At 41.1% G+C, this 23,833-nt stretch overlaps 1 pseudogene; it reads right to left on the minus strand.

Moving 5' to 3' along the window:
* Window positions 1–14,453: 14,453 nt before the first annotated feature.
* LOC112578143 lies at window positions 14,454–21,105 on the minus strand (annotated as a pseudogene).
* Between the last annotated feature and the right edge of the window lie 2,728 nt (window positions 21,106–23,833).

Genomic DNA, 23,833 nt, shown 5'->3' on the forward strand with positions numbered 1-23,833 from the left:
GTATTGACCATCTGGTGTAGAGTCTTCTTTTGTGTTGTTGGAAGAGGGTGTTTGCTATGAACAGTGTGTTCTCTTGGCAAAACTCTATTAGTCTTTGCCCTGCTTCATTCCATATTCCAAGGCCAAATTTGCCTGTTACCCCAGGTGTTTCTTGACTTCCTACGTTTGCATTCCAGTCTTCTATAATGAAAAAGACATCTTTTCTCGGTGTTAGTTCTAAAAGGTCTTGTAGGTCTTCACAGAACCGTTCAACTTCAGCTTCTTCAGCGTTACTGGTTGGGGCATCAACTTGGATTACTGTGATATTGAATGGTTTGCCTTGGAAACAAACAGAGATCATTCTGTTGTTTTTGAGATTGCATCCAAGTACTGCATTTTGGACTCTTTTGTTGACCATGATGGCTACTCCATTTCTTCTAAGGGATTCTTGCTTAGGCAACCAAAAATAAATAAACAAATATTTTAGAAAATAATGAAATCCCTCCTTCCTATACTCTGGTTTTATCCTAAAAACTGGGAGTAAGCTCCATGAGAATGGGGACTGGTGAATGTCAGTTATGTGACATAGAGTTGGCTATCAAAAATGTTTGTAAAAATAGGGAAGGAGGGAAGGAGGAGAGAGCTAATGGGGCCTAGGACTGAACCTATTGGGAGTGGGTGTAGGGGTAAGGGGTGGGGATTAAGAATAGGAAGTAATGGAACCTACAGAGTTGCAGAAGTGAGGAGTCAGGCACTCTGAGACTTTCATCCTTAAATTTCACCTTCTTCATTCAGGTACCAGGGTTTGTCCAACCTGTTTTAAAGACAGGCAGTGAATTGATGTGCAAGTAATTCATCACTGTAGGTAATCCTTGTGCCCTGCCTTAAGTGATTCCAAATGACACAGATGCAGTAAGGTTGTCTACGCATGGACACGAGTCAGGTCTTTGAATTAGAGGTCAAATAGCAGAACCACACCAAGCCTCTGTGAAATGAGACAACAGTGACCTGCTGATCGTGGGGTGCTCTCAGTGGACTCTGACACACCTCCTGTGGCAGAATGGAGTGAAGTCATGGGCATGAGATGTTACGAAAGCAGCCATGGGATTCTGTCCAGGATGCAGAAGTGCCTATAACACCTGTGCCTTGTCTGTTAGGAAACGCAAGAGTTTCAGTTTTCACAGCTTTGCTATGAAAGGAGCATTCATGTGAGCTGTGCCGCTGATCACATCCCCGTTGTTCTCCTCAAACATTTCAATCTCTCCCCAACACATCTGACAACCTCACTCTCTTTCTTCCCCTCATGCTCCACCCTGTTCCCTAAATTAACCTTCAAAGATCTGGCCTGACATATCTTACTTCCTAACAGTAAATATATCCAAAGTAATAACCAATATTATTGCTGTCAAGTCACACAAGCAAGGAACTCAGCATCTGGGGAGAGATTTCCAAGAATCAGCATAGAAATCAATGCTACGTTTCAAAGTGGCCCTTTAAAAGACACACTGCTAGGCTTCCCTGGTGGTTCAGTGGTGAAGAATCTGCCTGTCAATGCAGGGTACATGGGTTTGATCCCTGGTCTGGGAAGATGAGATCCCACACGTCTTGAAGCAGCTGGGCCTGTGCACCATAACTACTGAGCCACAAACTACTGAAGCTTGAACACCCTAGAGTCTGCACTCCATGACAAGAGAACCCACCACAATGAGAAGCCTATGCAGAACAACCACGCAGCAACAAAGACCCAGTACAGCCAAAAATATATAAATACATTTTTTTTTTTAAAAAGACATAATGCCTTGTATTTGTATAGATCTTTACACATGACAATCACTTTCCCATGTTTATCTCATCTGATCTTTTTGAATCTTACACATACGGTCTTCTGAAAGCTGAAGCTCAGAGAAGGGACGCGACACAAAACATTTAAGACTGAAGGGAGTGTTCACATTGTGCAGACAGTGCTGTTGGTGCTTAGGTATGTGAACCCACTTAACGCTCAGGACGACTCTGGCAGAAGGTACAGTTATTACTCAGTGAGGAGATGGAGCACCAAGAGGCCCTGCAACCCTTAGTCAAGATCTCACAAGTTTGCAAAGGAGGCAGTAGGACAGCGGGGATGCGAACCCAGCCTGGCCACCTCCTGAGCACAGGCTCATCCTCTGGGCTCATCTGCCTCCCTCCACGTGAGCGGCAGAAACCATTCTGCGATGCCAGAACTTTTGTACCATCTGTTCATCCAGATCATTACTATTGTTTATGATGGCACTGAGGTAGTGGGAGTGTTGGAATTTCAATAAAGGTAAATGATTCATAACCTTGTCTTTCTGAACTTTTATATCCTAAAACTAAGTATGCATGCATGCACACACTCGACTTGTATGAATTGATGACATTTTTTTGATGATTGAAAAAAAGAATCTTACTCATTACTCTTTGGAGAAAAAGGATAGTGTGGGTCTTCCCAACTCCCCTCAAAACAAGCTTCAAGAGGGACATGCAAGAGTTGGAGCCTGAATAGAATGGTGGGGCAGGTGGAGAGTGGGGGCTTGGGGGAAAGTGAACAGATCAAGACATGCTCATTTTGCTTCTATTATCATGCCCCTAATTCTGGTAGCTGTGAAAATGTCCTTTTCATGGATATTTCCCTCAAAGAGCTTGCACTGTCAAGGAGACAAGCCCTACAGATATAAAATAATTAAGAGAACTCCACTAACACAATTGCGAGAGAGTGTGGTATTGACAAGTAATTCTCATTTTGGACGTGAGGATCTACGGCCAGGTACGGTTACTATACACAAACTCTGTAGTGGCATGTGACAGCCTGCAAGCATCCTTTTTTACATATCTGTGTGTGTGTGTGTGTGTGTGGCAAGGAAGTGTATGATTGTGATTATACTTTTAATCTCTATTGACTGAGAATATATATATATGTGTGTAGATAAAACCAAGAGCACCCTGGAATAAGCATCCTTCATGTTTTAAGAAAAAAAAATGAGACAGGATGAGAAGTTGTGGGACTGAGCTAGTGAAGAACTAGTGAAATGTGAACTGAAAGAAGAGTATGAGATGTTCAAAGCAGAGGGAATACAGAGCAGATGAAAGAAAGCATCACTTTTGAATTGGTGGGAACTACAGGGAGTAAATGGCAACCCACTCTAGTATTCTTGCATGGAAAACCCCATGGATGGAGGAGACTGGTAGGCTACCATCTGTGGGGTCACAAAGAGTCGGAGATGACTGAGTGACTTCACTTTCACTTTCACAGGGAGTAATGATATTTTCTAATATTTATTTTATTTCTTTATTTTGGCTGCTATGGGTCGTAGCTACAGCTGACGGGATCTTTTTCGCACCATGGGGGCTTCTTAGTTGCAGCAGGTCAACTCTTAATTGAATGCATGAGCTTCATGCATCCAATGCATGAGGGCTCTAGCTCTCAAACCTGGGTCCCCTGCCTTGAGAACATGGAGTCTTACCCACTAGACCATCAGGGAAGTCCTCAGTAATGCCATGTTTAAGCTCTACTTTTTTCATGGTTTCCTCTCTTCATAATCTTATATAGTTAAGCAAGGACCTACTTGGAGGGACTTCCCTGGCAGTCCAATGGTTCAGATTTCACCTTCCAATGCAGGAGGCATGAGTTCAATCCCCGGTCAGGGTAGATCCCAAGTCCCACGTGACTTGCAACCAAAAAACAAGAGCATAAACAACAGAAACAATATTGTAAAAAAGTCAATAAACACTTTAAAAAAATGGCCCACATAAAAAAAATCTTTACAAAATTGTTTAAAAAAAAAAAACCTACTTAGAATGGCTTCTTATAATTTTGTTGCCAAATGTATCATGAAAATTATTCAAATTGCTATATTTTTCCACTGCAATGTTTCTAGGCCATGCAGGTAATCCATCAATTCAGCTCATTTCAGTCACTCAGTCGTGTCCAACTCTTGGTGACCCCATGAATCGCAGCACGCCAGGCCTCCCTGTCCATCACCAACTTACGGAGTCCACCCAAACCCATGTCCATTGAGTCAGTGATGCCATCCAACCATCTCATCCTCTGTCATCCCCTTCTCCTCCTGCCCTCAATCTTTCCCAGCATCAGGGTCTTTTCAAATGAGTCAGCTCTTCACATCAGGTGCCCAAAGTATTGGAGTTTCAGCTTCAACATCAGTCCCTCCAATGAACACCCAGGACTAATCTCCTTTAGGATGAACTGGTTGGATCTCCTTGCAGTCCAAAGGACTCTCAAGACACTTCTCCAACACCACAGCTCAAACACATCAATTCTTCTGTGCTCAGCTTTCTATAGTGATGTATGAACAAGGCCAGATGACCATTGACACATACTTTACATCCTTACTGGTAGAGAAACTCTGAGAACTATAATGTCACATACAGATTTCAATAACTACTCAAAGACAAAAACAGGTATGTATCTAAGATTCTTTTCAGCAAGATGTGGTTAAATGGATCTTGCCATGTCTGGAGTGTTTAGCTCTCTGGAGGGGAATAAAGGCAGCATTACATCAAACACCTCAGTAAGCTGCCTATGTATTATATCATTGTTTTGAGAAGTACCAGTGATTCTCTCCGATTTTCCAAAGAACATGAAACAATAATGGAAGGAATGATTCTGAGAGCGCAGGGCAAACATGTTAGCTTTATAGCTTGACAACTGAGATTACACAGACAACATTCAGTTTCCTATGTCCTCAAGCTCATAATATTTTACATCCTAAAAGACCTTGTGTTGTTTCCCAGCTTCAAGACAAGGGCCCTAAAGAGAAAAAGAGATGTTAGTCACTTTATGGTGTCCCAAGTGAGCCAGAGGAATGAAGGCAGAGCTAGAGGTGGAGGAATTACATTGTTTCACAAGAGAAAGTGGGAGGGGGAGAGAAAAAGGATTCATCAGCTACTGTTGTAACGATGCAGCATTATAAAGCACCCCAAAAATCAGGGGGCTGAAACACCAGCATTACTTCTTTATACACAGGTCTTCTGCTTTGCAGACATGACTGCTCCAGGCTGTGGGTTGGTTCTAGAATGCACGCTGGGACCAAACCCACTCTAGACATCTTTCATCTTCCTTGAACAAGTATGGACAAGTGACTGAAACAAGTTCTTTCTGATTCTCAGCCACCTGGGTCACTATCACAACCAAAAATCAAATGTGAGAAAAACCTGGAACTACTTAAGACTCTCTTGAGATGTAAGAAAAAGAAAAAACTACCAGTCATGATCTGGGAAATATGATTCTCTCCAAACAACCTTCCTGATCTCCCATCTTTGCTCCTACCTCCTAAGTATACTTTCCGATAAGTTTCTGAACTTTCTCTACTTCTTCAAGTCTAATGAAGAAGACTAATACATGACTAAACTCATAAGTCAAAAAAAAAAAAAAAGGATATTGAAGAAAGAAACAAAGATAAAAGGCCACATTTGATAATAAGCAGCAGACACCACTGTGTAAATCACTTTATTCTTTCTGAGCCTCAGTCTCTACAAAATGGGACTTTTGACCATAGACAATGTTGGCAGCCTAAAAGCAGTAAAGAAACTGGATGGAAGGAAATGTAATTCCAAAGTCTTGAGAGCCTTCCTGAGAGAAATGCTAGCATTAAACAAATTTAGCAACATCCTCTACTTAAATAAAAATCACCACTATGAGAGTTTCTAAAGGCCAAGTCTGAACCAAAAATAAATATGTTAGTAGATATTTATTGGAACAATTGCCCTGAGAAACAGGTTTCACTTTGCAGGTGAATTTTTTCTCTCTGAGGGTAGGTTCAGGGTAGGGAGAGATATCAGCAACAGGAATGAGAAAGGTCACTGATGACTTAGAAGAGGCAGATTTTTTCTTGGAATGGCACACAGACTGCTAGAAACTCCAGTCCCATTACTTCCTTTCTCTCTAGCTCCATTTCTTCTCCACACTCGGCAAGTGTGGGCCCCATGCAAATGAGTGGCATAGGGGGTCAGGATGTGTGAGCCAGCAGGGCCCACTCAGGGGTACTGGGGGCACTGGGGTCTGCTTGGGTCATGGCAAGTGGCTGAGTGTTGCCTTCAGCCTTCTACAGATCAATTTCACTTGTCAAACAAAGAAGCTGACATGAGCTTCCTCCTACAACCTCCTCGCCTTGGATGATGAATAGCAGAGCAGGGTGGTGGAGCAACCCACCCCTGCCATTTCCGCTTGTGCTATTGAGTTTGGGAGATGTTTCTCCACTGGCCTTCAGGCTCAGAGCAAATGCCTGGACATGCAGGGACAGCACATTGTCGTGCTGATCACCAGAGACTTGCCAACTCTTGGCCAAAGTGGAGGCTACTAAGACTGGAAAATCAACTTGGTGGGAGGCACCTGGTAGGCAGCAAACTCTCTTACACCAAGCAGTGAAAACAAGTAAGGAAGGACTAGCCTCGGGCTAGCAGGGCAATCAGGGCCCCAGCTCCCATCTTGCTGCCAGCTGAAGCCCGAAACTGTTTCCCTGATAACATGGGCCAAATATGCCCCAGTCCTTTGGGAACACCTTGAAGCATGTGGAATTGGGCCAGACCCACAAGCCCAGAGAGAAAATGAGCTTCAGGATCACAAAGCTGCCAGCTGGATGGTATCTATGCCCTGCATGTTTTCTTGGTTTGCTTTTCTCACGTTCTCCCTCAGTACTCATTACAGTAACTGAGTCTTTTCGCGTCAGCCTATCTCAGTGGTGGAACTTTCCAGAGAAGACAGAGCTCCTCCAACCTAGAGCAGTACGAGGTGGCATGGTCACTCCAGGAGACAGTGTCTCAGAGGTGATAGACTTGGAGCTGCTTGGTTCAGGTGGTTTTCCCCATCAGCAAACTAGTAGATTTTCACGTTAATGGAGGAATTTCCCTCCCACAAAGAATGGCATGCTACTCCTTGTGTAGGGAGGAAGCTCCCTTAGGGGCCAAGAATGTGGTTTCTGGAATTAGACCTAGGACTCAATTTGGTGGGCTTCCGCAGTGGCTCAGTGGTAAAGAATTTGCCTGCAATGCAGGAAATGCAGAAGACACAGGTTTGATCCCTGGGTCAGGAATATCCCCTGGAGAAGGGCAAGGCAACCCACTCCAGTATTCTTGCCTGGACAGAGAAGCCTGGCGGGCTACAACTGAAGTGGCTGAGCATGCATGCATGCACTAAATTTGGTCCCACCATTACAGCTGTGTGGTCTTAAATAAGTCACTTAATTACTGAAACTACTTTTCTCATCTATAAAATGGAGATAATAATTGTAATTTAAAGGTTGTTGTAAGGATTAAAAAAGTAATGCTTGTAAAGTTCTTGGCACAAGGCCTGGAAGAACTGAATACATATTTATCTTATCACATTATTATTATTATCATTACTCCTTATTCTTCCTGGAAATTTGGAGAACAGAGGTGATACTCAAAACTTTAGGGTGGAAGAAATTGTTAATTCCTCCATCTTTCTCTCCTATTTCAGTCTCCCCATCATACGTGGACTGCTGGCTCCAAATAATTTAATAAGATCACACTTTCCAAGATGGGAGGAACAGTCATTGGAAGTTCATAAAGCTCTTTCGTGAAGCAAGTTGACTCCTCAACAATTGAGGCAACAAATGTTCCTAATTGCATCATAAAAACCAAATGATCCTCATGTTTTCTGATGCAAGATTAAGATCTTAATATTGATTAAATCATTAAAAAAAATGAGAAACATATATCCCCTTCACCAACATTACAGTTTAATTTTGCAGGACAAGCTTCCTGTATGAAGCATACAGTTTAAGAATACATGATTCACAACCATTATGGAGAACAACAAAGAGATTCCTTTAAAAAACTAAAAATAGAGCTACCACATGATCCAGAAATCCCACAATTGGACATATATCCAGAGAAAACCATAATTCAAAGGGATGCACGCACCCCAATGTTCCATTCAGTCAGTTCAGTTCAGTCGCTCAGTCATGTCCGACTCTTTGCAACCCCATGAATCGCAGCACGCCAGGCCTCCCTGTCCATCACCAACTCCCGGAGTTCACTCAGACTCATGTCCATCGAGTTGGTGATGCCATCCAGCCATCTCATCCTCTGTTGTCCCCTTTTCCTCCTGCCCCCAATCCCTCCCAGCATCAGAGTCCTTTCCAATGAGTCAACTCTTCGCATGAGGTGGCCAAAGTACTGGAGTTTCAGCTTTAGCATCATTCCTTCCAAAGAAATCCCAGGGCTGATCTCCTTCAGAATGGACTGGTTGGATCTCCTTGCAGTCCAAGGGACTCTCAAGAGTCTTCTCCAACACCACAGTTCAAAACCATCAATTCTTCGGCACTCAGCCTTCTTCACAGTTCAACTCGCACATCCATACATGACCACAGGAAAAACCATAGCCTTGACTAAAAGGACCTTTGTGGGCAAAGTAATGTGTCTGCTTTTGAATATGCTATCTAGGTTGGTCATAACTTTCCTTTCAAGGAGTAAGCGTCTTTTAATTTCATGACTGCAGTCACCATGTGCAGTGATTTTGGAGACCAAAAATATAAAGTCTGACACTGTTTCAACTGTTTCCCCATCTATTTCCCAAGAAGTGATGGGACCAGATGCCATTTTCTTCATTTTCTGAATGTTGAGCTTTAAGTCAACTTTTTCACTCTCCACTTTCACTTTCATCAAGAGGCTTTTGAGTTCCTCTTCACTTTCTGCCATAAGGGTGGTGTCATCTGCATATCTGAGGTTACTGATATTTCTCCCGGAAATCTTGATTCCAGCTTGTGCTTCTTCCAGCCCAGCGTTTCTCATGATGTACTCTGCATAGAAGTTAAATAAGCAGGGTGACAATAAACAGCCTTGATGTACTCCTTTTCCTATTTGGAACCAGTCTGTTTTTCCATGTCCAGTTCTAATTGTTGCTTCCTGACCTGCATACAGATTTCTCAAGAGGCAGGTCAGGTGGTCTGATAGTCCCATCTCTTTCAGAATTTTCCACAGTTTATTGTGATCCACACAGTCAAAGGCTTTGGCATAGTCAATAAAGCAGAAATAGATGTTTTTCTGAAACTCTCTTGCTTTTTTGATGATCCAGCAGATGTTGGCAATTTGATCTCTAATTCCTCTACCTTTTCTAAAGCCAGCTTGAACATCAGGAAGTTCACGGTTCACGTATTGCTTAAGCCTAGCTTGGAGAATTTTGAGCATTACTTTACTAGCATGTGAGATCAGTGCAATTGTGCGGTAGTCTGAACATTCTTTGGCATTGCCTTTCTTTGGGCTTGGAATGAAAACTGACCTTTTCCAGTCCTGTGGCCATTGCTGAGTTTTCCAAATTTGCTGGCATATTGAGTGCAGCACTTTCACAGCATCATCTTTCAGGATTTGAAATAGCTCAACTGGAATTCCATCACCTCCACTAGCTTTGTTCATAGTGATGCTTTCTAAGGCCCACTTGACTTCACATTCCAGGATGTCTGGCTCTAGGTCAGTGATCACATCATCATGATTATCTGGGTCGTGAAGATCTTTTTTGTACAGTTCTTCTGTGTATTCTTGCACCTCTTCTTAATATCTTCTGCTTCTGTTAGGTCCATACCATTTCTGTCCTTTATCGAGCCCATCTTTGCATGAAATATTCCCTTGGTATCTCTAATTTTCTTGAAGAGATCTCTAGTCTTTCCCATTCTGTTGTTTTCCTCTATTTCTTTGCATTGATCGCTGAGGAAGGCTTTCGTATCTCTACTTGCTATTCTTTGGAACTCTGCATTCAGATGCTTATATCTTTCCCTTTCTCCTTTGCTTTTTGCTTCTCTTCTTTTCACAGCTATTTGTAAGGCCTCCCCAGACAGCCATTGTGCTTTTTTGTATTTCTTTTCCATGGGGATGGTCTTGATCCCTGTCTCCTGTACAATGTCACGAACCTCCGTCCATAGTTTATCAGGCACTCCATCTGTCAGATCTAGTCCCTTAAACCTATTTCTCACTTCCACTGTATAATCATAAGGGATTTGATTTTGGTCATACCTGGTCTAGTGGTTTTCCCTACTTTCCTCAATTTCAGTCTGAATTTGGTAATAAGGAGTTCATGATCTTAGCCACAGTCAGCTCCCGGTCTTGTTTTTGTTGACTGTTTAGAGCTTCTCCATCTTTGGCTGCAAAGAACATAATCAATCTGATTTCAGTGTTGACCATCTGATGATGTCCATGTGTAGAGTCTTCTTTTGTGTTGTTGGAAGAGGGTGTTTGCTATGACCAGTGTGTTCTCTTGGCAAAACTCTATTAATCTTTGCCCTGCTTCGTTCCGTATTCCAAGGCCAAATTTGCCTGTTACTCCAGGTGTTTCTTGACTTCTTACGTTTGCATTCCAGTCCCCTATAATGAAAAGGACATCTTTTTTGGGTGTTAGTTCTAAAACTTCTTGTAGGTCTGCATAGAACCATTCAACTTCAGCTTCTTCAGCATTACTGGTTGGGGCATAGACTTGGATTACTGTGATATTGAATGGTTTGCCTTGGAAACGAACAGAGATCATTCTGTTGTTTTTGAGATTTCATCCAAGTACTGCATTACGGACTCTTTTGTTGACCATGATGGCTACTCCATTTCTTATGAGGGATTCCTGTCCGCAGTAGTAGATATAATGGTCACCTGAGTTAAATTCACCCATTCCAGTCCATTTGAGTTCACTGATTCCTAGAATGTCAACGTTCACTCTTGCCAGCTCCTGTTTGACCACTTCCAATTTGCTTTGATTCATGGACTTGACATTCCAGGTTCCTATGCAATATTGCTCTTTACAGCATCGGACCTTGCTTCTATCACCAGTCACATCCACAGCTGGGTATAGTTTTTGCTTTGGCTCCATCCTTATGTTCACTGAACACAATTTACAACAGCCAAATCATAGAAGGAACTTAAATCCATTGGCAGAGGAATAGATAAAAAAAAAAAAAAAAGATTTGGTATATATACACAATAGAATATTATGCAGTCATTAGAAAGAACCAAATAATGTCACTTGCAGCAACATGGATAAACCTAGGGATTATTATGCTGAGTAAATAAGTCAGACAGAGAAAGACAAATATCAAATAATATTACTTATATGTGGAATCTAAAAAAAAAAATAGTACAAATGAACTTACAAAACAGAAACAGAATCACAGATATAGCAAACAGACGTGATTACCAGGCAGGAAATGGGGGAGGAATAAATTGGGAAATTGGGGTAGTTTTCTTTACCGCAGGCTAGACCCGTTATTTTGGACTTTCCATTGGGTCCTAGGTACTTTAAAACTACTATATATAAAATATATAACTAATAAGGACCTGGACTTTCCAGGTGGTACAGTGGTAAAGAATCCACCTACAAATAACAGAAGATGAAAGAGACATGAGTTTGATCCCTGGTTTGCAAAGATCCCCTGGAGAAGGAAATGGCAACCAACCCCAGTATTCCTGTCTGAAATATTCCATGGACAGAGGAGCCTGGCAGGCTACAGTCCAATGGGACGCAGAGAGTCGGACATGACTAAGAGACTAAACACAGACACACAAGAAGGACCTACCGTATAGCACATAGAACTCTTCTGTATAGTCTGTAATGACCTGTATGGGAAAAGGATCTTAAAAAGTGTGTGTGTGTGTGTGTGTGTGTGTATATATATATATATATATATATATATATATTTGCATATAACTGATTCACTTTGCTATACAGCAGAAATTAACACAACATTGTAAATCAACTATACTCAAAAAAAAATTAATAAAAAAGAAAGAAAAACAGGAAAGGATAAAACCAAGGTTAGAATTCTTTCCACATTATCCTTCTGCCTCCCTTAGTAAAATTCTACTATAAAGACAGAAAAAAAAAAGAAGAGTCCATGATTCATGACTCATGATGAGGGACCATCAAAAGGAAAAGTTAAATTGGAGAAACAACATCTCCCATCCATTGAACTGAAAATTCTCCTTTCCCATACTCAATACAACAAGATTCACTAAATAAAAGAAGATAAGAGAGAGATGCTCCAAATTGCCAGATATTTTCCTTTGATAAGGGGTATTTTTAGATAAGTGGAAAAGGACAGGGATGTTTGGGGCATAGAAGTGGAGACCCTGAGGGCAGGGAGGTCAGGTTAGAAGAAAAAGGAAATGTCACCAGGACACCCCCTCACACACACACACACACACATACACACAAACACATGTTTCTAGGACCCAGAGCAAAGTCCAAAATAACTGGTCTAGTGATGCCTGGGTTGGGAAGGTCCTCTAGAGAAGGGAATGGCAATCCACTCCAGTATTCTTGCCTGGAGAATCCCATGGACAGAGAAGTCTGGTGGGCTGTAGTCCATGGGGTCGCAAAGAGTCAGACACGACTGAGCGACTAACACATACACACACAGTCTGCAGTAAAGAAAACTACCTATATCTACCAACTGTGGAATGCCAATTTTGGAGAGACTAAAGATACCAGCAAGGAGATCAAACCAGTCAATTCTAAGGGAACCCTGAATACTCATTGGAATGACTGATGCTGAAGCTGAAGCTCCAATACTTTGGCCACCTGATTCGAACAGCCGACTCACTGGAAAAGACCCTGACACTAGGAAAGATTGAAGGCAAAAGGAGAAGAGGGCAGCAAAGGATGAGATGGTTGGATGGCATCACCATTTCAATGGACATGAACTTGGATGCACTCCAGGAGATGGCGAGGGACTGGGAGGCCTGGCGGGCTACAGTCCCTGGGGTCACAAAGAGTCAGACACAACTAAGCGACTGAACAACAACAAAAGATACCAGGTGGAAAGGGGAAGGAAAGTGTCCTGTTTTGTCCTATTTCCTCCCAAGCTGAGAGGCAGCAACAAAAAAATCAAGTGAAATGCATTTTAAAATTCCACATAGAGATCAATGGTATGGGCTAATGAGGCCAGGAAAATCAGCGAAGTCAGGACAGACTCCGTGAGACAGAGAAACATTAATGTGACAGGTGGAGAGGGTAGAAAGTAGGAAAGCTGAGATAAAATAATAACCACTAAAGAAATCAAATTAGAGAGCAAAAGTTTCCCCCACCTAAAGATAGGCTTAGACAATTACAGGAAATTACCTCAGCAGTTTTACTAAAACTTCGAGTAACTAATAGTATAAATCTTACAGAAATTGCCTCAGTGATGAGAAAAAGTGAGGAAGCTCCCTGACTCATTTTGGAATGCCAATATAACCTAGAGGGCACAACTGGATAGTAAGAGTACAACAAAGAAAATTTATATCTGTTTCTCTTATGAGCACAGCTTCAAAATAGGAAGTAAATAATAGTACATCAAATTCAGTAGCTTCTGTTCAAAAATGAATGAGAAGGGTTATCTTACTGTTAAAGTTTCAGGTTTTTGTCAAAAGAAAGCAGCTATAATTTTAAAAAGAAATCAGAGGAGAAATTACAGTGGTTTTTTTTTTGTTTTTGTTTTTGTTTGCCAAACTGGCCCCAAACTCCATTTCATAATACCAAGATTCAAAGAATGCTTAAAGTGCATTTAAACGGGATTTTAAAGTATTGCCCAATGCTTCAATCACCATGATCTTATCACAGCCAACAGGAAGGAGAAAAAGGGAAAGGGGGGCATGACCTCCTCATTGAAAGACACTCCTCAAAGTCTCACAGAACACATTCACTTACATATATTTTGCTGGAGTTTAATGAAATGTCCACCCTCAGCTGCAAATGCAGCAGGGACATGTGGCCTTTGTTCCAGGCAACCCCGTTCCCACTTAAGGGAGGAGATCTCCTCCTAAAATAGTTCTGTTTTTGAGTCACTCAGTTGTGTCCAATTCTTTGTGACCCCTATAGACTGTAGCCCGCCAGCCTCCTCTGTGCATGGGATTTTCCAGGCAAGAATACTGGAGAGGGTTGTCATGCCCTCCTCCGGGGGATTTTCTCAACCCAGGGATCAAATCTGTGTTTCCTAAATTACAGGCAGATACTTTACCGTAAGCCACCAGGACTTCCCTCCTAATATAGATGATAGATAGATAGATGGATAGGAAGAACAGGAAAGCTAGGATTGGGAAGAGAGGGACAAATGTAGAGCCCTCAGGCACATATCTCCACCTCTGGACTGACCCAGGTTGCAGTGAAGGCTTTCAACACACACAGGAACCACCATCGAGGCCCTTTCTGTTACTCTTCCCATTTCAGCAAGATCCCCACCTCAAGCCATCTAGTAACCCATAGTCACAAGAAACACAGACACACGGTCCCCTGGACTTATGCGGAAGTGATTTATTAACTAACAGGATGAATAAAAATAAATAAAAACATACATTTATTTGGAAAAAGAATTGGCAACCCACTCCAGTATTCTTGCCTGGAGAATCCCACGGACAGAGGAGCTTGGGAGTCCACAGGGTCGCAAGAGTTGGATACGACTTAGCGACTAAACCACCACCACCAAACACATACATAATCTTCGGCCAGGCTGATGCACACAGTCAGCACCTGCCTTCATTCTGCACTGTGCAGGTCCTGCATTCCATGCCACCTGGAGCCCAGAGAGTGGAGAGTGGAGGCAGTAGTGGTTGAAGCAGCCCATGAGCAGTGCAACAGGGCAGCCTGGGTGTCTGGAATGAAATTGCAAACAGGATTGAAAGGAAGAAGTTCCAGGAGGATGAGCCAGGGGTTCCAAGTCTCCGTCCAGGTAGAAGGATCACAGTATGCTGGGACTGCAGACATTATGTCCTGGAAACCAAGCTTCAGGCCCCAGCTCTTCTGTGATTCTCATTCATGAGCAGATTGTACTTAGCCAGGTGCACCAGGCACCAGTATTGATCTGGCCTGTGAACAGTTCCCCCACCATGTTGGCAATGAACGTGTCTTCAGTCTCTCCCAAACGGTGACTCATCATGACCCTCAGCCATTCTCCTGGGCTTGCACACTTGGATGGCTTTGGTGATCAAATTGATCTGCCTAAACTTCAGCCTCAAGAGAGACAACAAGATAGGCCCTAACAAAGTCCTGTTCCCCAGTGATGTATCAGTAAGACTTAAAGTCTCAAAGTCATATCTACTACCATGATAAAACTCTGAGGTGGCAATATTCATGCTGATGACAATCTTTTTGGTATAGCCAGCCTTGTCAATGGCTGCATTTACCAGCTCCAGGGCTTTGCTTGGAAGCTTCTGATCTCCAGAATTCAGGGGGCAAAGCCATGTTCATCTCCCACATTGGTGGCATCTTTGCCATACTATTCCTAGATGAGTGTGTGATAGACCTCCGCCTTGAGTCGCATGACATCCTGAAAGCTCTCAGCACCCATGGGGAGGATCTAAACTCCTGTGTGGTCAGCTTGTTCCCAGCATGAGAGCCACCACTGATCATGTTGAAGGCACAGGCAGGAAAAGATCTGAGTTCTTGGCCAGCTGAGCAATGTGGTGGTGAAGGGGCAATTCCTGTTCAGCTGCCCCTGCTTTACACATGGCCAAGGGCACATCCAAGATGGCTTTACCCACAAACTTGGCCTTGTCCTCAGTCTCATCCAAGTTCAACATCAGGTTGTCCAGCTTCTTGAGTTCCATCACAGAGGGACGCAAGCTGAGGAGGGTGCAGATGATGGCAATATTGACGTGGTCCATTGCCTTCAGAACACCGTTGCTTTGCAGTTTGTCCCTATCCCTTAGATCCAGGGCCTCAGAGGTAACAGTAGAGGCTCCATTGGGTACTGCTGCCTGGAAAAGGAACGTGGAATGAGGAGGAAGACGGAGGACACTACAGTGACCAGAGCCTCCTTCAGCCTTCTAGCTCTGCACTCCTGTAGCCACATCCAGCCTTCTCCACATACTCTCCTTAATACCCATCCCTCCCCCACACACACACGGAGGCAGATGCACAAGCAGTGGCCTCCTCATCTGCCCAGTTGGAGCCCCACATGCACAAACAGGAACCCGAAGAAATGAGCTATGCAGGCAGCACACACAGTCCACACACACAGCACACACAGGGGGAAGAGGCAGGATGCATCTCCAAAAACCTGCTATTGTTTAGGGAAAGTTGAAGATGCATTTCAAACCATCAGTCCCATTCTTGGAACTAGAGAAACTCCCCTGCTTATGAACAAGAAACATAAGGAAGGAGAACCACACTAGCATTGTTTGTCATTGTGAAAATTAGAAACAACCTCATACGTGTCAAGGAGAATGGATTCTTTACACGAGGTATATTCAATATTCATTCAATATCATATTACATAATGCTAAAATGAATGATCTCTAGATCATGTATAAGGCAATATGTATCAAAACAGATACATATCAGGAATGTAATGTAAAATCTGGTAGTATCTATACAAGCTTTGAAAATGTAACACTTTAATGATTACCTAGGAGTCTGTTGAGGGGTGGGGAAGAGTATGTACATGTATATAAATGGAATAAAGTGTGAAAATGTACTTGAGAATGATAAATACAAGATTCAAGATGGAGGTAACTTCTTAAAAATGAAGAAGGGAAATGGGATCTGGGAGTGTTACAAGAAGTACTTCAACTATATTAATGGGTACCCAGGGGTCTTTTTTGCTACTGTACTTGTTTGCTATCATTTAAATATGTCAGAATTACATATATTAAGAATTTACTGCAGCTGAATTTACTAGTAACCTGTAATTTTAAAGCTGCCTCTCTCACAAAAAGGCCAATACAATATTTGTTTCAAAAACATAATTTTTTGGATAGAGTATTATACATGTAAAGAGGTTTCCTGACTTATGAAACAGCTTCCTTTTAACAAACTCCAAAGAATATCCTTAAATTTCATTATGTAGCAATTCTGTTTAACCCCACCTACTTGCAAATTCTTGGGAAATACTTCCGTTGATATGAATTTAAAGATTTGTCAGTCGATAGTAATATGTAAATTATTAAAGGAAGAGTTAAATACTTACCCAAATTGTTCAGACAACTGGAAGAAAAAAATATGGTTAGTTCTTTTAACAAAAGTTTACCAAAATGTAATCATTTCAACTGTGCACACATTAACTGCTCTAACTGGCATGTTTATGTAATAAAAGTTTGCTAATATAGTATTATTCCCAGGGGATGTGTTCCAAAAGCACCAGTGGATGCCTGAAACCACAGATAGTACCAAACTGTAAAAATACTGCTTTTTCTATATATACATCCCGTTGTTAAATTTACTGTTTAGGCACAGAAAGAAATTAACAATACTAACTAATAATAAAACAAAATAATTATATACTGTAATAAAGTTATGTGAATGTGCTCCGTCACTCAGTCAGATCTGACTCTTTGCAACCCCATGGACTGTAGCCCACCAGGCTCTCTGTCCATGGAATTCTCCAGGCAAGAATAATGGAATGGATAGCCATCCCTTCTTCAGGGGATCTTCCCAACATAGGGATCCAGCCTGTGTCCCCTGCGTCTCCTGCATTAGTAGGCAGGTACTTTACCACTGAGCCACTTGGGAGCCAAAAAGTTATGTGAATCCCACTTCTCCCTCCAAATATCCTGTCCAAATTTAATGTCTTTTCCATCTTCACTAAGCACTTATCACACACGCCTGTGCCATAACTTCTGCAGTTTAAAGCACAACAGCAAAACTAGCACAAATTTCTTTTTCCTCCTTTCCACAATTTCATGGAGAATTGTTCTTACCATAGATTTCAGCAATCTCAGCATATGATTTTTTTTCTTTCCTTATTAGCTCAGAAACTTTTGCCTTTTCACTTGAAGAAATCACTTTACAGCTCCCCTTTGGCAAATCTGATACCAGCATCACTACTCTTGTGCTTGGGGGCCATAATTATCAATAAAGGAAGGGTTATTTGAACATCAGCACTGAGAAACTGCAACAGTTGACCTGATAACCCAGACTGCCTCTAAGTGACTGACTGATGGGAAGCATTGAACAAAGGGATGGAGCAGGTGGGATGGAGTGGGCTGGCGCAAGATTTCATCATGCTAGAAAAAAATGGGTACCATTTAAAACTTACAAATTGTTTACTTTGGGAATTTGTCATTTAGTATTTTCAAACTGTGATTGACAAGGGTTAACTGGAACCATAGAAAGTGAAACTGAGGATATGAGGAATATCTCTGTAACTCCAGTTAAATTCTACAGAGATTGCTACTTTCAACTTTACAATATTTGAGATAAGACAGTGATACAGTAAAGGAAGACTCAATAAAATTTATCTCCTCCCCTCCTCATTTCTTGTGTGGACGTTAAGTTTTAATCTGTGCATGTACTAAGTTTTATGAAAATTATCAAACAAGGCATCTTAGCCAGTGGAAAAACCCCAGACTGAGGAGTGAGTAAGACTTGGATTTCATTCCAAGCCCTGCCACTCTCTAAATGTTTGACCTAACTTGAGAAGTTTCTCTATACTGAGTTTCAGCTTCCTTGTCTATTAAATTAAGATAACAATATCTTCCTTATAAAGTGAAGGATCAATGCATATACTTATGTGTAAAATGTAAACAATAGTCATACAACACATACCAGCAAATTGGATTTTTAATCTAGAATATGCATTAATTATATTTTATGGGCTTCCCTTGTAGCTCAGTTAGTAGAGTCTGCCTGGAATGCAGGAGACCCGGGTTCGATTCCTGGGTCAGGAAGATCCCCTAGAGAAGGAAATGGCAACCCACCCCAGTATTCTTGCCTGGAGAATCCCATAGACAGAGGAGCCTGGCAGGCAGTCTATGGGACTGACAGTCTATGGGTTTGCAAGAGTCGGACACTACTAGGCACACACAGCAGCAATTATAGAAATATGTACATTTTATTTTTATTTTTAATTGAAGTATAATTGATTTACAATGTTTAAGATATACAGCAAAGTGATTCAGTTATACTTGTGACTCAGCTGGTAAAGAATCTGCCTGCAATGTGGGAGACCTGGGTTCGATCCCTGGGTTGGGAAGATCCCCTGGAAAAGGGAAATGCTCCCCACTCCAGTATTCCGGCCTGAAGAGTTCCATGGACTGCTTAGTCAATGGGGTCACAAAGAGTCAGACATGACTGAGTGACTTTCACTTTCACTTTCGTGTATATATAATATATATTCTTTTTCAGATTCTTTTCCATTATAGGTTATTACAAGATATTAAATATAGTTCCCTGTGCTATACAGTAGACCTTTATTGTTTATCTATTTTATACCTAGCAGTGTGGGTATCCGTTATCAAGCTCCTAACTTATCCTCCCCACCTTTCCTCTTTGTTAACTGTAATTTTGTTTCCTATGTCTGTGAGTCTATTTCTGTTTTTAAATAAGCTCATTTGTATCATTTTTTTTCAGGTTCCATGGGAAATACGTAAAATTTAAAAGTACATTATTATTAGTCTACTGTAAGGTAAGTAATTATAGCTTACCCCTCCCGCAAAGATAATTGATTTAATAGATAAATTTCTTAGGGTCTTATTGTTCTGCTATGATGTCCTAGAAGCAAATGGTACAGAGGTGGAAAGTGATTCAGAAAAAAAAGGTCCAACTTTTAATTACTGAATTCTCTAGCAAGAATAGCCTGTTACTCCGACCAACACTACCGGACACCAATGAAACCCTTTCCTTTTTAAAGAATTATGGCACGTGATTGACTCCTTGCTTTTCAACTCTGAAAGATCATTCTGGAGATTTATTAGTTGCTGCTTGAGTTGACACAAGTACAAACAAGTAAGCTGTAAAACTGTTTAGGAAAAATATGACAAAATATCCAATGTATTTATTCTACAAATACTATGGGCAAGGCTCAGTGTCAGTGCCTGCGCTGCTGGAGAGCTATAACAATGAAGCAAATATGAATATTCCCTTAAAACTTTAGATGATAGGAAAATGAAGACCATTTAGGTATTGCCATTTTTAAAGGCATACTTACAAATTTAGAAATATTTAAAAAGCAGGAGAAAGCAACTGGAAGAAAAATGCATTTTAAAAGATGGAGATAAATCAAAGGCATCGATTTGTTAAAGAGCCAAAGATAAAATGTTCCAGGAGTTCAGAATAAGGAGTATTACTTCCAGCAGAGTTGAGAACAGAGAAAGGAGGTATCATGGAAAATGTCACCAGGAAGATGGAATTGGAGACAGGAGAGGCAGAATTTGGACTTCAAACACAAGGTAAGCCATGACCTGCAAAAAGAAGGAAGTAGCACTGGGAGGTGAACAGAGCATCAGGGACATGGAGAGGTCATGTGTAAGAAGGATATTGATTCAGGCTTGCTGGCACAGAGGATAAATCAAGAGAATCTGTCAGAAATGGGGTCAGAGAGGTAAACTGAGGATGGATTTGGCGGTCCTCCAGTGCTACACAGAAGGGTCTTATTTTATATCACATACACAACTAACAGAAAGAGGATAATGCAAAGCAAAAATGGACAGGTGTGTTCTTTTACTGTGTCAGCACTAAATGCAAATATCAGAATCATCTTTGATTTCAATGTCACAAAGAAGCAAAACTTTTCCATGCATTTTGAAAAATCATTACAACAAAGGACAGGTGACTTAGCCTGCTTGAAATGTGATCAGGATAAAGAATTTTGCATTTCATTTTAACTTTTTATTTAGTTTTTTAAGCTTCTTAAACACATATTTTTACGCTTTTAATCCAGGGTGGAAAAGTTTTCCAGTATCTTTCTCCATGAAAATGATAAGATTTTCATACCTGATGTCTATCTGTAAAGAACACAATGTATTCAAAACTTCACTTAGCTTGGAGTGGGAAGGTTTAAGTACTGGGCTGTATCAATATTGAAAAGCTTTCAGTTGCAAGTGATAGAAAACTTCAATAAAACTAGCATAAAAAAGTAAATAAGGGGCCAGAAATGGACCAACCGCCTCCACCCCGACCCTCTGCAGGTCTGTGGGTTTAAGAGGTGCAGAAAACAGCAAGGATAAACCCAGAAGTTTATCCTGGGTTTATCCTTGCTAGGTTTTTGGCGTCCAAAAAGAAACAAGCAGTAAAAAAAAAAAAAAAAAAAAAAAACCGACTGTGGAAAATGCCAACCAGGAGAATGAAATAAAGGGTGAAAAAGAGCAAGATGCTAATAAAGAGCCCTTTATCCATCCGTTTGTAAGCTGGTGGCTATTGCATACCTGGAGGAAATCATAGGCGTTCCCTGTTAAGCAGCGCATCCTACAGTACAGATGCATGACTCAGAGGCTTGGAGAGCCACAGGCAAGAATGAGAAAGAATTTGGAAAGGACTGGGGAGAAGGTGAGATGGCTGAAGGAAAAGCAGTTGAGTCATAGTTTGTGGGCAGTTAGCACCGATCCCACCCCCACCACACCCCCCAAACCCCACCCACCACATGTCACCATGACCATCTTAATTAGTTTTGCCACATGGCTTAAATACTGATGTTTTTCCTGAGGTTAATAGGGAGACATATCTGCTTCCTAAATATACATATCTGTGATGTGCTTTTCTTGTAAGACTTTGGAGTTACTTGTTTCTTGTAGGTCTCCTATTAGCAACTTCTAATTGACTGTTGTGTTGTTGACCCAACCTGTAAGTTTCTGTCAGCAGGAGAGCTTTACCTATTGCATGGAGAGATCTTCATTGTATATTGTGAAGTCAATAAAGCAATTTAATAAAGTAAATAAATAAGACCAACAAGGAGCTACTGTATAACACAGGGAACTATATTCAGTATTTTGCAATAACCTATAATGGAAAATGAGATATATATAGATATATATATCTATATATCTATATATATCTGAATCATGGCACTGTACACCTGAAACTAACATAATATTATAAATCAACTGTACTTCAATAAAAATATTTAATTAAAAATTTTTTTAAATTTTATTTTATTTTTAAACTTTACAAATTGTATTAGTTTTGCCAAATATCAAAATGAATCCACCACAGGTATACATGTGTTCCCCATCCTGAACCCTCTTCCCTCCTCCCTCCCCATTCCATCCCTCTGGGTTGTCCCAGTGCACTAGCCCCAAGCATCCAGTATCGTGCATCGAACCTGGACTGGCAACTCTTTTCATACATGATATTATACATGTTTCAATGCCATTCTCCCAAATCTTCCCACTCTCTCCCTCTCCCACAGAGTCCATAAGACTGTTCTATACATCAGTGTCTCTTTTGCTGTCTCGAGATGAGTTGGGCACGTACCGAAAAACTAGAAACAAATGAGGAAAATAACCAACTTTTAACCACAAAAGCCATTGGTAAGTAACACAGGTATATATTTGCATGTTGAGTTTTCCCATGCTTGAGAAGATAACTGAAGTCATGAGCTGGGAGGAGGGGATAGGAGAGAAAAGCAGAGACTAATTAAGGGCACAGGAGAAGATGACATTGACAATCTTAAGCTCACAGAAGCAGCTGAGTTGTCCTCACTTCTTCCATTGTCAGGCATCAAGTAAAGAGTGGAAACAGAATAAAAGAATTACTTGCAAAAATAAAAAATAAACAGACATATAAGAATGAATGCATCCTATAACTAGAACTCCAAGGCAGACCATTTCTAAAATTGGTTAATTCAGCAACTCAACAGCATCATCCAAAGCCCCAGTGATTTCCCTTTCTGCTCTGTATCCTCAGCATGCCACTGGCCTTAGGGCTAATGCCCTTCATGGTGACAAGGTGGCTGCCTCAGTTCTAGGCAGCAAATCTCAATCAGCAAAGCCCAGCTGAAAAAAAGGAGGGCATCAGTCCTGTGTGGCTGATTTCATGAGCCAGAAAAACTTTACACAAACCCTCTCAACAGACTTTCCCTCTCATTTCACTGGCTAATTGCCAGGAAGAATTCAATGCCTCTTCTTAAGGCTGAGACCAATCAGGATTAGGTCTGGGTTAATGAATCAGAGGTAAAAAGCTAAAAAATTAGGATCAGCCACCAAGGAAGAGTGAATGGCCTTGCGTTGGCAACCAACTATGCATGCCGTATAGTCTACCACTCCATCCTGGATGACTGTGTGTATATAATGTTTAACTTGACATCCTCATCTGTAAAATAAGGAACTTTATTAGTTCTCTATGTTACTTTTCAACTTCCTGTTAATTATCTTGCAGGAAATGTTATTTTCCTCTTCCAAATTTTCTTCTCTTTATTTGTATTACTTGCTTTTTGTTGAAATTTAGGAAGTTGGTGGTTTAACGTTGCAAAGGCATTTCAGATAAGATTAAGATGAACAGAAAACAAAAAGGTAAAAAAATTTGCCATTTATACAGAAAAATGGCTAATTTTAAATATATTATATATATATATATTCACATATACATAACTGACACTTTTACTTTTTATATATATAGATGAATATATATATATAGTTATATATGTTGTTGTTGTTTAGTCACTAAGTCTTATCTGACTCTTTGCAACCCCATAAACTGTAGAACCACCAGGCTCCTCTGTCCATGGGGTTTCCCAGGCTAGATTACTGGCATGGGTTATCATTTCCTTCTCCAGGGCATCTTCCCAACTCAGGGATCGAACCCGTGTCTCCTGCATAAACTACACTGGCAGGTGGATGCTTTACCAATGAGTCACCTGGGAAGCTCATATATATGTGTGTATGTATATATATATGAAAAAAAATCCCTTCAAATTGGAAAGAAAAAGTCAAATTAAAAAATGGATAACGTTCATAGAGACACAGATCCTGAAAGAAGAAATACAAATGATTCTGAAGTATATGAAAATGACACAGTTTAGTTATAGTGAGAGCAATTCCCATTAAAACTGCACTGCAACACAATTTTTTACCTGTTAGACTGGGCAAGAGTCAAAAACTTGGTAATGTCTTCTATGGGCAAAACTTCAAGAAAGCAGGAGCTGCATGTGATTCCTATAGAAATGGAGATGGAGAGACCTCTCTGGAGGGTAAGGAA

This window comes from Bubalus bubalis, chromosome 1 (assembly GCF_019923935.1).
Source record: "Bubalus bubalis isolate 160015118507 breed Murrah chromosome 1, NDDB_SH_1, whole genome shotgun sequence".
Lineage (NCBI taxonomy): Eukaryota > Metazoa > Chordata > Mammalia > Artiodactyla > Bovidae > Bubalus > Bubalus bubalis.